Source organism: Elaeis guineensis, chromosome 13 (assembly GCF_000442705.2).
Source record: "Elaeis guineensis isolate ETL-2024a chromosome 13, EG11, whole genome shotgun sequence".
In the NCBI taxonomy this organism is placed as follows: Eukaryota; Viridiplantae; Streptophyta; class Magnoliopsida; order Arecales; family Arecaceae; genus Elaeis; species Elaeis guineensis.
The window spans coordinates 64,659,532-64,671,999 of record NC_026005.2 but is presented as its reverse complement, the minus strand read 5'-3'; the positions used below and the strand labels follow the sequence as shown (position 1 = coordinate 64,671,999).

The 12,468-nt window shown below is 39.3% G+C and overlaps 1 long non-coding RNA gene across 1 annotated transcript; it reads left to right on the top strand.

Moving 5' to 3' along the window:
* The first annotated feature begins 682 nt into the window (after positions 1-682).
* On the top strand, positions 683-10,518 carry LOC140853216 (uncharacterized). Its single transcript, XR_012136202.1, has 2 exons — positions 683-10,093; positions 10,210-10,518. It is a non-coding gene; the product is annotated as an uncharacterized lncRNA (long non-coding RNA).
* The last annotated feature ends 1,950 nt before the right edge of the window (positions 10,519-12,468 follow it).

Here is a 12,468-nt window from a genome sequence, read left to right as displayed (position 1 = left end):
TCGCATCTACCTCAAAATATTTCAAGATTGAGAGTAGGAGAGCCAAACTTCTCAAATCAAAAGGAGATCCAATGTGAAGCAACAATGTCGGTGGTGAATAGGATTGGGCAATGATCAAATGCAATCCTCAACAGGTGGCGGATCAAGTGTTTGGGATGATCCTAGATCCAACTGACTATTACAAAGGCCTTGTCTATACGCTCCCTCACCCTACCTCCTCTCAGAAGATTATTGCACTAGGTGAATCACAGACTAAGAAAATCGAGATCCACCACCCTACTAGAGTGTACGAACTCTCTAAACTCTCTAGATTCTACTCTCTAAATTTCTAAAAGTTGAGTGGAAGGCTAAAAGAGCACCGTCATTGGGATCAATGATGGGTACGGGAGGGATCTCTGTATCCCTTAGCCAAGGACACACTCGACACCAAAGTCAACTCCTACCCCTTTTCGGGCCCAAGATGATCCCCCCATCCCTTGAAGGGCCATTTTAAGTCGGCCCACACGGCTTCATCGCCCACAGGGGCTCTTCTGTCGTCTCCTTAGCTCCCCTGACACCCCCCCAAACTGAAGCTTTTGGCATATTTGGATTGGGGTTGCCCTTGATCGGGGGCGATAACAACCCTGACCATGCGTCTCTCGATCGGATATCGCAAGAGGCCTTCTCCTGGCCACGATAGGACCCCATCTCAATGGGATCAGATGGGGGTTTTGCCTCGCCACAATCCCGGCCATCAGTTCCGTGCTTCCAGGCAAGTCGGAGGTAGGCGAAGGGGCTGCAAAGGCTGTGCCGTCCCCGACAGCTCTAGGGGACCTCGACTGCGATGTAGGTGAGGGGCCGGAGCTGGGTTTCTCCCCTTCAGTTCGGCCAGTGCCGGGGCACACAGCAGTCAGTCAGAGTTCTTGGCATCCAGTAGTGTTCCACTTCTCGGGCCCATACCATCCCGTCGAAGTGAGACTAAAGCTAACGTGTGGGCCTCAATTTGCTGGGCCTCCTAAGGCTGGTCAGGCCGGGCCGGGTTCCTGACCCACTTCAGCAACGCCTGGAAGCCTCAACCACGAAATGACCCTTTGGGCTTGGGCTCGCCTCCTGGCCCACCTCCATAGCTTCCTGATTCGGGCCCACTCGCTGAGTGGTAGGAATCCGGAGACCATTTCAGCCGAGTTGACTCGGCTCGATGCCCCATCTCCCGATCTCTTCCCCGACGACAAGTGCCGACGGGCACTTTGTGGGCTTTTGCCACCCGTCGGAGTCCGGTGGCAGGCCAGGGAACTCTCCGTCACCCGCGGCGAACTTGGGCGAGACGGTGATGAATTTGGACCGGAAGAATCCGGGTTAGATTCTGACTCCTTCCCTGACTTCGTCGGAGCCGTAGCCGCATGAGGCTGCTCAATCCTCGACGCTGCAACCCAGGGTCCAAACCGCGATCGGGTGATAGTCACCGACGCCTCCCCGCCTCCCAAGTCTCCTTCTACATTCATTGGGTAGCACAGAAGTTCTCCAGTTGAAGAGGCCTCCCACCGGTCTCCAGGCTCTCCTGGGGGAATCGACAATCTTGACCCAACAGGCCACTGATAGCAAACAACATGGACGTTTTCATAGACAATAGGCTGCCAAAAAATTTCCTTATGCCCCAGAATCGAGAGTCCCGGTTTCAGAGGCTTCAAAGAATCGATTTCCGCTCGGAATCTCATAAATCCCGTCTTCTAGCAGCGATCGGTGAACTCATCTATCGACATCGGTCTCCCTGCCTCTGAAGCAATCCCAAAAAGCGTTTCTGGCCGTCAATATTCCATTGGCAAACCAGGCAGCCTGACCCATATCACAGATCTCCTCACCATGTTAACCCCAGGGACAAAATGCGCTATCCACGGCTCCACCGCCAGGAGCTGGCCGGCGATGAACTACGGACCGGTGCTTAGGATCCCCTCGCAGTCCTCCTCAGACCGAAAGCGAACGAGGTGATGATCCTCAGCCGGCGCAAAGGATTCCAGATCGTATGGTATCTTCCCCCCTTTCTTTAAATTCTTTAGCGATCCACTCCATAGGGACTCACCGGCCAAGACTCTGGACCAAGTCCGAGAGTTTCTCCCATTATTTCCTCGATTCCTCCATGATCTCCTCCGGAAACTCCAGAACTTTGGTGAAATAATGTTGCAATTGCTTCACTTCTTCCGGCGGGATCTTGTGCACCATCCATCGGCATTGTCTCGGCAGTCTCTGGGCCACCTGAGCCCGGGACCTCTCTCCTTCTCCCTTCTTTGGTGAAGATTGGCTTCAATCGCTTGGGTTCTTGCCCTTGCTAGCCATCAAGAAGACACCACCAAACTCGTACACGAACTATTCGATGAAATGCCTGAGAGATTACCCGAATATTGACGCAATCGAACAATTGCACTAAGGCGCACTTTCTCGTTCCCAACCCCCCCTGGTGTCGTGTTCAGGCAAGAGTATTTGACCATAACAACTAAGTTGGACTTGACGGATACACCCTATTTATTAGAGTGGTGACATGACCTAACACACAACTATTCAAAATCAGCACCGTCTCTTCCACCAGAACCCCAGCTAATTTCTAGACATCATTGTTGCTATAGAAGTCTTTATATTTTTTAATATTTACCATTCGATATGGCTCATAGATGGATTCAACTCATATTGGGCATCTAACATGATCGATCACCATACTCAAATATGCCGACACAAATCCACTGATGCCGTGTACCCCACAAAAAGAAAGGCAATAAAAAAAATGCCACTAATGTCGGGTTCACGGGTTCGCACGCCCGGTCAAGAATTTTGGCAGCTTGCTTGAAGGTGGGATCCTATGAATTAGGTGTGCAAGCAGTTTCAGGGAAAGCCTAGACCCCCAAACTTTTGTTGACTTGGAAGGATTCTAAACTTCATCCTTGGAGGACTCCAAACCTACGTCTCGATGACTACCTGGGAAGCCTTCAAGAAATTTCCGAATCATCCTTCTGCACTCTCCGAAGGACGCGAAATTTCTGTTCCTTCGGAGATCCAGCTAAGTTAAGCTGACACCTTCTATTTATACCATACTTTGTTGGCATCAGAATCCAGCTTTCTTGCTTTCTTCCGAGGAGGGCTGGGAAGTGGTTCCGTTCGGATTTTAAACCACATCTCATATAAGCTTCAAGTTCTTTACTTGCTCGGAATCTTTTTCTTCAATGAATTTTGTTGATGAGATCATACAAGCAAGATATGGTATGAATGATTGCTAGTATTTACTTGCTCTTGTCTTCTGTGTTCTCTGCTGGTGTATTCAGATATGCAATGTTTGATAGTTTAGCCTTTTCTGATTAGGGACTTAATTGACATGTTTTCAGCTTGTTGCTTGCAAACTTATGCTTGCCTTAATCTAGAGAATAACTGGAGATATTTCTGTCCATTTTCATCTCTTCGTTTTTGCCCCTGTTTTGCTAACTGAATTTGATCCAACAAGTATGCTGAGAAAGAGAAAATTGTCTTGAGGGTGCTAGAACACTTGTTTAATGAGGGGAAAAATGCAAAGGTTGATAATCTGATAAATGGTGGGTAATAATTATAATTAAGAATTAACATCTATTAGTAGATAATGTAAGATTCTTTCCTTTTTTTTTTTTTTTTGAGGACCTATGCCGGTGTATATTTAGTCCTATATCAGTTATTCGCTGGAAAGATTTTGGATAGTTATACAGGACCAAGGAATCAAAATAATATATATTGACTGGCCCTTTTGGGTGAGGTTGCAACACGGGGATCTTGGGGGTCAACTACAATCTTATCGTGGTGTTTATGAACAAAATACATAGATTTAAACTCTTAGCTTGATGATGGCACTAGAGTTTAAACGAGGAAAGTATGTAAGGACCCATGCGGGCGGGTATTTAGTTCTATATCGATTATTCGCTAGTAGGGCTAGAAATGGGTTGAGTTGGGCCATGCCACACCCCTATCCGAGTCTGGTCCAAAAATTTTTTCGAGCTTCTAGCCAAGCTTAAGCCCGAAAATTTTTACAAAATCCAAGCCCAAGCCCAGCCTGAGTTAGGCTTGAACCCGATTGTGCCGGTTCGAAAAAAAAATTATGCCTGATTGGCTTTGAGTTGAAGGTAAGCTCCGAGAGGAGCTCCTTGTAGAAGCAAATGATCTCGCTAGTGGTAAGGGGCATGGGTGGGTCGTCACCGATGGCCTCCCACAACTCCTCCTCCCTCTCTCGGAGCATGGTGCAGAACTAGTCAAGGATCGGTGGGGGCGGCCACAAGGCCGGCAGGGGCTATGGCTTCGTTGATGCTGTTAGATGTGGGGGCGGTCCCCCGGAGGAAATCTAGGGCTATCCCGCAAGGAGTGGAGCCTCTCCTCCTCCATTGAAGCTTGAATTGGTCCCTCTCTCGAGTAGTTGCTTGCCTTTCTTGCCTTCTTTAACTGGGATTTTGGGCTTAGGGTTAGGGTTTGAGTCGTGAAAGGCCTAAAAGGGGGTGAGTGGGGAAAAGAAAATGCAAGTCACAAGGGGCTGGGATTACCCAAGCTCAAACCCTCCCCTTAACCTCGATTTCAATGGGAAGCTGGCGGAGAAGAAGCCTACTTCGGAGAAGTAGGCAGAGGATAAAGAGAAGAAGACGGTAGCCGAGAAGAAGCCTAGGGCTGAGAAGCACCTCCCATTGACGACGGTCGGCATAGGGCATAGGACCCTCCTCCCCAACCCATCCCACAGCATCGCCACTAGACCCACTAGAGAAGCAATCTCAGGCACAAGAATGGAGAATCTTAATCCGACTAGTGTTCCGGCAAAGCTGGGAGAGAAACCCGCTCTCATGGAGAAGCTCAGCATCTTTGCCGAGGGCGGCAACCATGAAGGGCTCCCTAACCTCAGCGAGAGGCGACGGACCGCCTGCGGTGAGGGCTAGAGCCCGAGCCAGATCAAAGGTATATTTGAGTCTAGCCCAAAAGATGAAATGGGCCCTATAATTAGATCCAAACTCGACCTAAACTATTTTGGGCCTTGTCCGAAGCCTGACCCAAAGTTGGACCGGCCCGATGGGCCTCGGGCCAGTCTAAGCCCAGTTCCAGTCCTATTCACTGGAAAGATTTTCAATGCTTATACAAGGCCAAAGAATCCAAATAATATCTTCCGGCTAGTCTTTTTGGATAAGGTCTTGGATTGTTACAGTTTTCTTTTAAATAATTATAAAATATAAAAAAATAATATATACCTTCTGCATAGTCCTTTGGGTGAGGTCTTGGGTTGTTATAATTTTTTTTAAAACAATTATAAAATATAAAAGAAATGTGAATGCATATGAATGAAAAATAAAGGGCCATCACATAGACTAAAGCCATTGGTTTTTTTCCTATCCTAATACTTTTCTTCTTGCAAATATGTTATGCTGGCTGATGGTGCCTTCTCTCCTGTTTCTTGTCAAGGGGAGGTTCAGACTAATGTCCCAAAAGTTTTGTCTTTTGTCATCTTTAATGGTGGTTAACTAAGTCTTTAAATTGCAAAGTAACTTTTTATCCTACTGATCATAAATTTTCAATATCTCCTAATGAGGAGGACTCTACATTCTTTTCAATCTTGGTGGTTATTTATCTTTATCATGAGAAGGCCTTAGTCAGATGGCAGTGTTTGTTAGGGCATACATCATATTCGTTTTATTATACAATCCTAGTAATCCTCACATGCCGGTAACTTTATGCGAGTCACAAGCATGTCAAGCATCATAGGGCTGTTTTTAAAAGTCCATGCTTTTATAAATCTAAATCTGAATATTTCATGTTGGTGAATAGCAATTTATGGATGCCTCATGTTTCTCGTTCAAAAAACTTTAAATATTTTGTTAGTTTAATCAATAATAATTCTCAAATGACTTGTCTCTATCTTATGAAGAATAATATAAGCTGTTTGTCTTGTATAAGATTCTTCACAAGGTTTGGAATCATTTTAATGTACATATCAAGTTTCTTAGAACTAAAAGAGGCACTTTACAAGAATAAAGCCTAAGAGCTGGTGCATCTGTGTTAAGGAAATGTAGTGTAATATGTTGTTGGGCATATATTGTCAAGTTTAAACAGGATGGATCAGCTGAAAACACAAAGCTAACGTGTTGCTAGCAACTATATTATGGTTTGAATTGCTAGCAATCTGGAGTTGCCTTTTTGTCGTTTTTTCAGGCTAGACATTCTCACATGGATGTTTATGTGAAAACTTGTATATGGATACTCCTATATTTGCTCTAGCAAAAGATGCAGGCTTGCTGGTTAAAGAGATCCATCTATCATCTAAAGCAAAATTCCCTTTTGCTTGTTCGGCAAGTTCATTCAAGCACTGTTTGTTCTTTGAGTTCAAAAGAAGTCAAGCAAATCATTTTTGATTTACTATTGGAAAACATCATGATGGCTAATTATACTTATTATCTATGTAAATGATACTGTCCTTTGTGGAGATGACTAGATTGAGATGAAAACCTTGAAGCAGCTTTGTGAAGGAGATTTGGGATTGAAGATTCGGACAACTTCATTATTTTATTGATATTTAAATGGAGCAAATTCCAAAAGGAGACTGTCCTCATTGATCAAAGTGCCAGTTGCCACAGCTGTTATGATGCAACATATACAGTGCCTATCACATTGGCATGATATTAGCTGCATGCCTGTGCTTGACATGCCATAGTGACAGCTTTTGCCAAGCACTAGAACAATGTTAGCGCAAGCTTGGCATTACCTCGGCATATGGTGTCTTCATCCTTGGTTGTCTTTCCATAGAATAAATATGTGATGGACCTTCTTAAGATACGAGACTTTTTGGTTCTTAACTAGTATAGAATCCTTTTAAAACTGGAATGTAACAATATGCTAATCAAGGGAAACCACTTGCTTGAAAACTAGAGATGTACCGAAGATTTGTAGAAAGCCTGATAACTGTAACCATTACCAAACCAGGTATTATTCATGACTTAGATGTCTTCAGACAATTTACCCTGGGCCCTCAAGCTCCTTATACAGAAGCTGTATTCAGATTTAGCAGAATCTTAAGGGAGCACAATGCTGTGGAATATTGCAAGAGGATTAAATTTACTCTCAACCACTTGGGGTCATCTTTGACAGCCCATTGAATGACTGAATTTTCTTGCTCCATCATTTGAGAGTTTGAACATGAATAACCCTGAAAAGGAAGGTGATCACAATGGATTCAATCTGAGAAGACAACTTGAGCACTTAAGATTGCTACACTAAACTAACTAGGAGGAAGTAAAATTGAGATATACACTCGAAATGCTATCATCCATAAAATCCAGAGGTCCGATGGGCAGTGCCAAACTTCATGTTATGAATGGTTCATCTTTTGCAAGTGTTAGTCTTCAACTTTGAACTGATATAAATATGGTCACTGAGTATGTCATGCTGCTTGATGTGAAAATTTGGCACCAATTTTGTACAATGTTTTGTGCACATGATGTATTCAGGTATGAGCTTATGAACATTTCAGTGGGACTTTATTTTTGTTCAATACTAAATTGTTTAGTATTTTTTTTTTTTTTGAGAAATACATGGGGAGTACCACCAGCAGAGGTCACTGGTCTTCGAACTGTGGACCTCTTTGAAGTGGAGAGGGGTGCCAATCAACTAAGGATGGTTGGCTTTTAGCACCTTCGTTTTGTTTGCTGTGTTAACTTGCTTAATCTTTTCCTTCTCCCCCCATCTGAATTTTGTAGGCTTTTACTCTATATGTGGAAGATTGTACTTTTATCATCTTTGTATTTGTATGCTAGACATTAAAAAAAAGGGAGATTCCATTGCATCAGGTCTCTTACTGTAATCAAAATGCCATAAAAAGAAAAAGAAAAAGAAAAATGCAAACATGGAAAAAGTAAAACAGAGTGTACTGAGCTTCCCTTCCAGTAGTAATGATAGGCAATGGTTTTGCATCACTTATTCAGATTGGCAGTTTAAGCATGATGAGTCTTGGACCAAGAAGAGTCGTGCTTCTCTGAGTTGAAACTCTGAAAATTATTGAGATCTGTGGCTTTATAGGCATTGAATGCATCTTAAGGGTTTCAGACGGTGAATATGAATTATTTTAATTGGAGAGTCGAAAAAAAAAAAGAATTTATGCTTATTGGCTGTTTCATGAACAAGTTGAAGTATTGAAGAGGACAACCAATAAGATACATAGGTTAGATTATTTCATGAATCAATCCATGCAGTCTAAGCTCCTGCCCTCTCTTTAAGGATTATAGCTTTTCATGGAACCTCTTCCAGATGCTGAAATGATTTTCCCTAAAAGCTAAGTGGATTATGTCTCTGCACCCTGTAGATGCTATTTAAGTAATTTATCAAATTAAATACATTATACTTGCATTCTTTTATCTTTCTGACATTTAATTGTCATATACATTTATAGTTTAGTCGCTTTTAACATGCTTGATTTTGGAAGAGTCGCAGGAAAATTGTTTCTGAGGTGGTGAGGCCATTATATATTTCAACGCAATGAAGTGAAATAAAGGTGACAAGGTAAGTGAAATAGCAATTTTTTTCCCTCAAGAAAGAAGAAAAGAATAAAAACAATTCTCTTCTACAGTTTCTGTTGCCTCATCTGTTGATTAGACTTCCAATTTCCTCTCAGAAAAAGGACGACTGAAGAAACAACTATCAACTAAGTTGGACTTCCCATCAATTAACTTGTACACAGTTTAGCTTGGGATTCTATATTATATAGAACATACTTTTATATTGCTTAACCTCAAATTTTACCACAGAGCAGGTCAGATAACTGTTTTGTCAACTTAGGAGTATGTGTCTTTGATCGAATCATATGTTTTAGTTCTTTAGCTCATCGGTATTCTTAATGAGAAATTTCTAGCTTAGGGGAAACATCATCATCATCATCCACCGTGAATCATAGTTTTGAAGTTTATTACCACCATGGTTTGATGAAATATTTGAATGGCTCTAGTCGTTAGGTACTCCCTTTATATGGTCAAAGATCTGAGTAAAAAGATGGGTTAAATGATACAAATGAGTATGTATATATATATTTTTTGATGGTTGAAGGAGGCTGGGAAAGCAGCTATTATTGAAAAGAGTAATATATATACAATGGAGGTTACAAAGGGTCTAAAAAAATAGTTACATCGTACCTTGAAAAACAAAGAAAAAAATGAAAATCAATTCCGTCTAAAAGGCTCCTCTTCCACTTAAACATTCGGACAATTTTGTAAGTCTCTTCTGGATCCTTGAGAATTCTATGAGCATTTTGAAGTTGCAGAGGGTGGACTAAAAAGAGAAGATACAAAGCTTGCTCGGCAACTACGACGACGGAGGTGCACTTGTTGAGAAACATCCGGAATTTCTCTCTCTAACAAGTCCAGGTATAAAATGATCCGAAAAGGAACAAAATCTAGTTGGCTACCTTCTTTGAAAGGAAACTGCCCCCTAGCTCCAAATCATGTGCTGTCCTCGTCATTCTTTGGGAGATGAGACTACAAAAGCCAACACCAAGCATGGTGGAACAAAATCTCATATATTTCCACTCTTCACGTATACAATAAAGACATCAACCACTGTCAAGATCAGTAAAATGATGGTTGCATACATGGCAATTTTGACAATTATAACTAATTGTTTGTGCTTGATGCTAAGAAGTGTCAGTACCATTAGGGTCACAGATAACACAAAACTAGCCCATAGCAACAAGTTGCTGATTTTGATGAAAAGGCTATCTGATTTGTTGTGTTCATTTCCAGCAAGAACACCAATCATGCTCCCAGTGATCCCACCTATGCCTATTGAAACCTTTAGTGCTGTCTTTGTACATTCCTTTGGATCATCATCTTGTTTTATGGCAGTATATGTTTGAGTTTGTTGATCATCTCTCGTGATCCTTGGTTGCTCCTAGCATTCAAAAAGGAGGAATATTACTCAAGATGGAAAGCAATAGATATTTATGTTTGAAATTTAGCACAAGAACTTAACAAATAAAGTGCTTTTGCTTCTGATTTTGATACAATGTAATAGGTCTCCTCTTTTATATCTTCTTCTAAGTGTCCACAAGCTACAATGCGTGGGTGGAGATCCTGTGTTGATTTTCAGAAAGAAGGTGCTCAATTCTTAAACTTAATCAGAAGAGTTGGGAAGAAGGGAATGGTTAGCTATGTGGGAGGTTACTGGAAACAGTTGATTGCATTTCCTTATGATGATTATGTTCCATTTCAGAATTCAAGTCCTTTGGCAGCAATCGAGAATTGGTTGAGAATCTCAAGAGTACTAATGCATCAGAACCGATTTTGTGGTTCTTTTATGGACTACTTTGAAAGAATGCAAAAGTGCACATTTTAGGGAACAGGTGATCCAATCTATTTCTTGCTACAGCCTACAAGGAGGAACATTGAGTTTTTTTTTTATTATATGAGTGTTCTGTATTTGGTGTGGAGCTGATAAATGGCACTTTCAAAGGCAGGTACATTATTTAATTTTTTTTTCAACTAAAACACAAAAAAGATATTTAATTTTTTTGAAGCCAAACTACCGTCTGCCAGAATATTATGATGAATGACACCGGTCTCTAGCTGCAATCATTGCATAGCTATAGTGGTGTAATTTAAAATTTTTGATGGATTAAATTTTTACTCTGCTTTCTATAGGGTAATTTTTATGAACTTTTATGTAAATAAGATCCACAAAAAGAAAATGATTTTTTTTTTCATGTATATCCTCTTAAATATACGAAATTACATGAATTTTCTCATAAAGTTGTTATTTGCATGTATATCTTTATAAAAATATTTATTTTACATATATTTTTTTTTTGTGCATATGTAACTATATTATCTAATGGTTTAAATTAAAATAATTAAAATACTCTTATGAGTAGATATACAGAAAGAAAATTTTATAAGGATATATATATATATATATATATATATAATTTTATAAGGATATTTGTGCAATCTTATATATATAGAAAGTAATACACTCAAGAAAACTATTAAAAATTGGGGCATATGTTCAAATGATAAGAAGTTAATTATAGTGAAGATAATTTAGCCACTTTTGATTGAGGAAGATGACAAAAAAAATAATATTATTATTCTACATGATCCCATATTGATATCAATATTTATAGAAGAAATCATATTATTTTTATAAAATTCTCGCCTCAACAAATAAACAACACATGATATATAAATTGTTAAAAGTTATTTCATTGATCTTAACATTAATAATTAATTTAAATTTAATATATTTTAATATTCTAAAAATAATGAAGATAATATAGATATCATAGACTCAATAATAATAATTAGATCAAAATAAAATATGATAATATAATTACCAGAATATCCATTTAGTATTCCAACTTGATAAAGTTAAAATCTTAAATAAGTAAAAATTGACAATGTTATTTGATCTTTTTTTTTTTTGACTTGTCGATTTAATGAAGGCATGAAAGATTTGTTATGTCTCAATTGTATTTTGATTTCTTTAATAGATTTTTTTTTTGAGTCCGTACTCTTCTAAATATGCAAAATTATATGACTACCCTCATAAAGTTGTTATTTACATGTATTTCTTTATATACAAATTTTTTTGGACATGTCTATCAAGGGTATTTTAGTTATCTTAATTTTAAACTTTTTAGTTTTTAATGGTGTCAGATGATATAAGTATATATGAAAATAGAAAAAATAGTGTATACATTTAAAATAAATTTTTTAAGAGGGTATACATGCAAATAGCAACTTTAAGAGTTATTTATATAATTTACATATTTAGAAGGATATACATGCAAAAAATTCAAAAAAAAATTATGGTAGAAAATTTGATGATGATTTTCTCTATAATGCTAACATATGAAATAGGCTATTGCTTGGTGTAGATGTGCCTATTTTTTGTCATATCAGTAACTGATGCATATCGATGTTTCTAGGATAATTAAGGGGCAAACTTTAGCATTTTAACGTAGACATGGTCACCTAAGATAGGACTTTACGGAAAATCACCTGCAATCTTTGTTTTCATCTAAGTATGGAGAGTTTCAAGACAAAATCATCTATGGATCTGAACATAACTCTCTCTCTCTCTCTCTCTCTCTCTCTATTCATGGTGTAAATTTATTTTGTATTTTTATGAATTTTTCAGTAATATTTATTTTTTGGTAATATATTGTTGGTATAACTTAATATTCGTTGCCAGAGCAGAAACCCAATGGAAAGCGGATAGAGATGATGCAATTCAAAAGGAAAATTCAATAACACCATATAATGGATAAAAATTAAAATAAATATATAGGACATCCATATACCTGTGTCTCCATAAGCCCAGCTGGAAGAGTGTTGCTCGTTATTGTGTTTCCAGACTCTAAATCAATAATGCCTTCTTGTGGTACCGCTGGCTGTAGAAGGACACCCAAAAAAAAAAAATAAAAGAAATAAAAATAAAAATAAAAAAGAGGATCATAATTGATGCCTACAA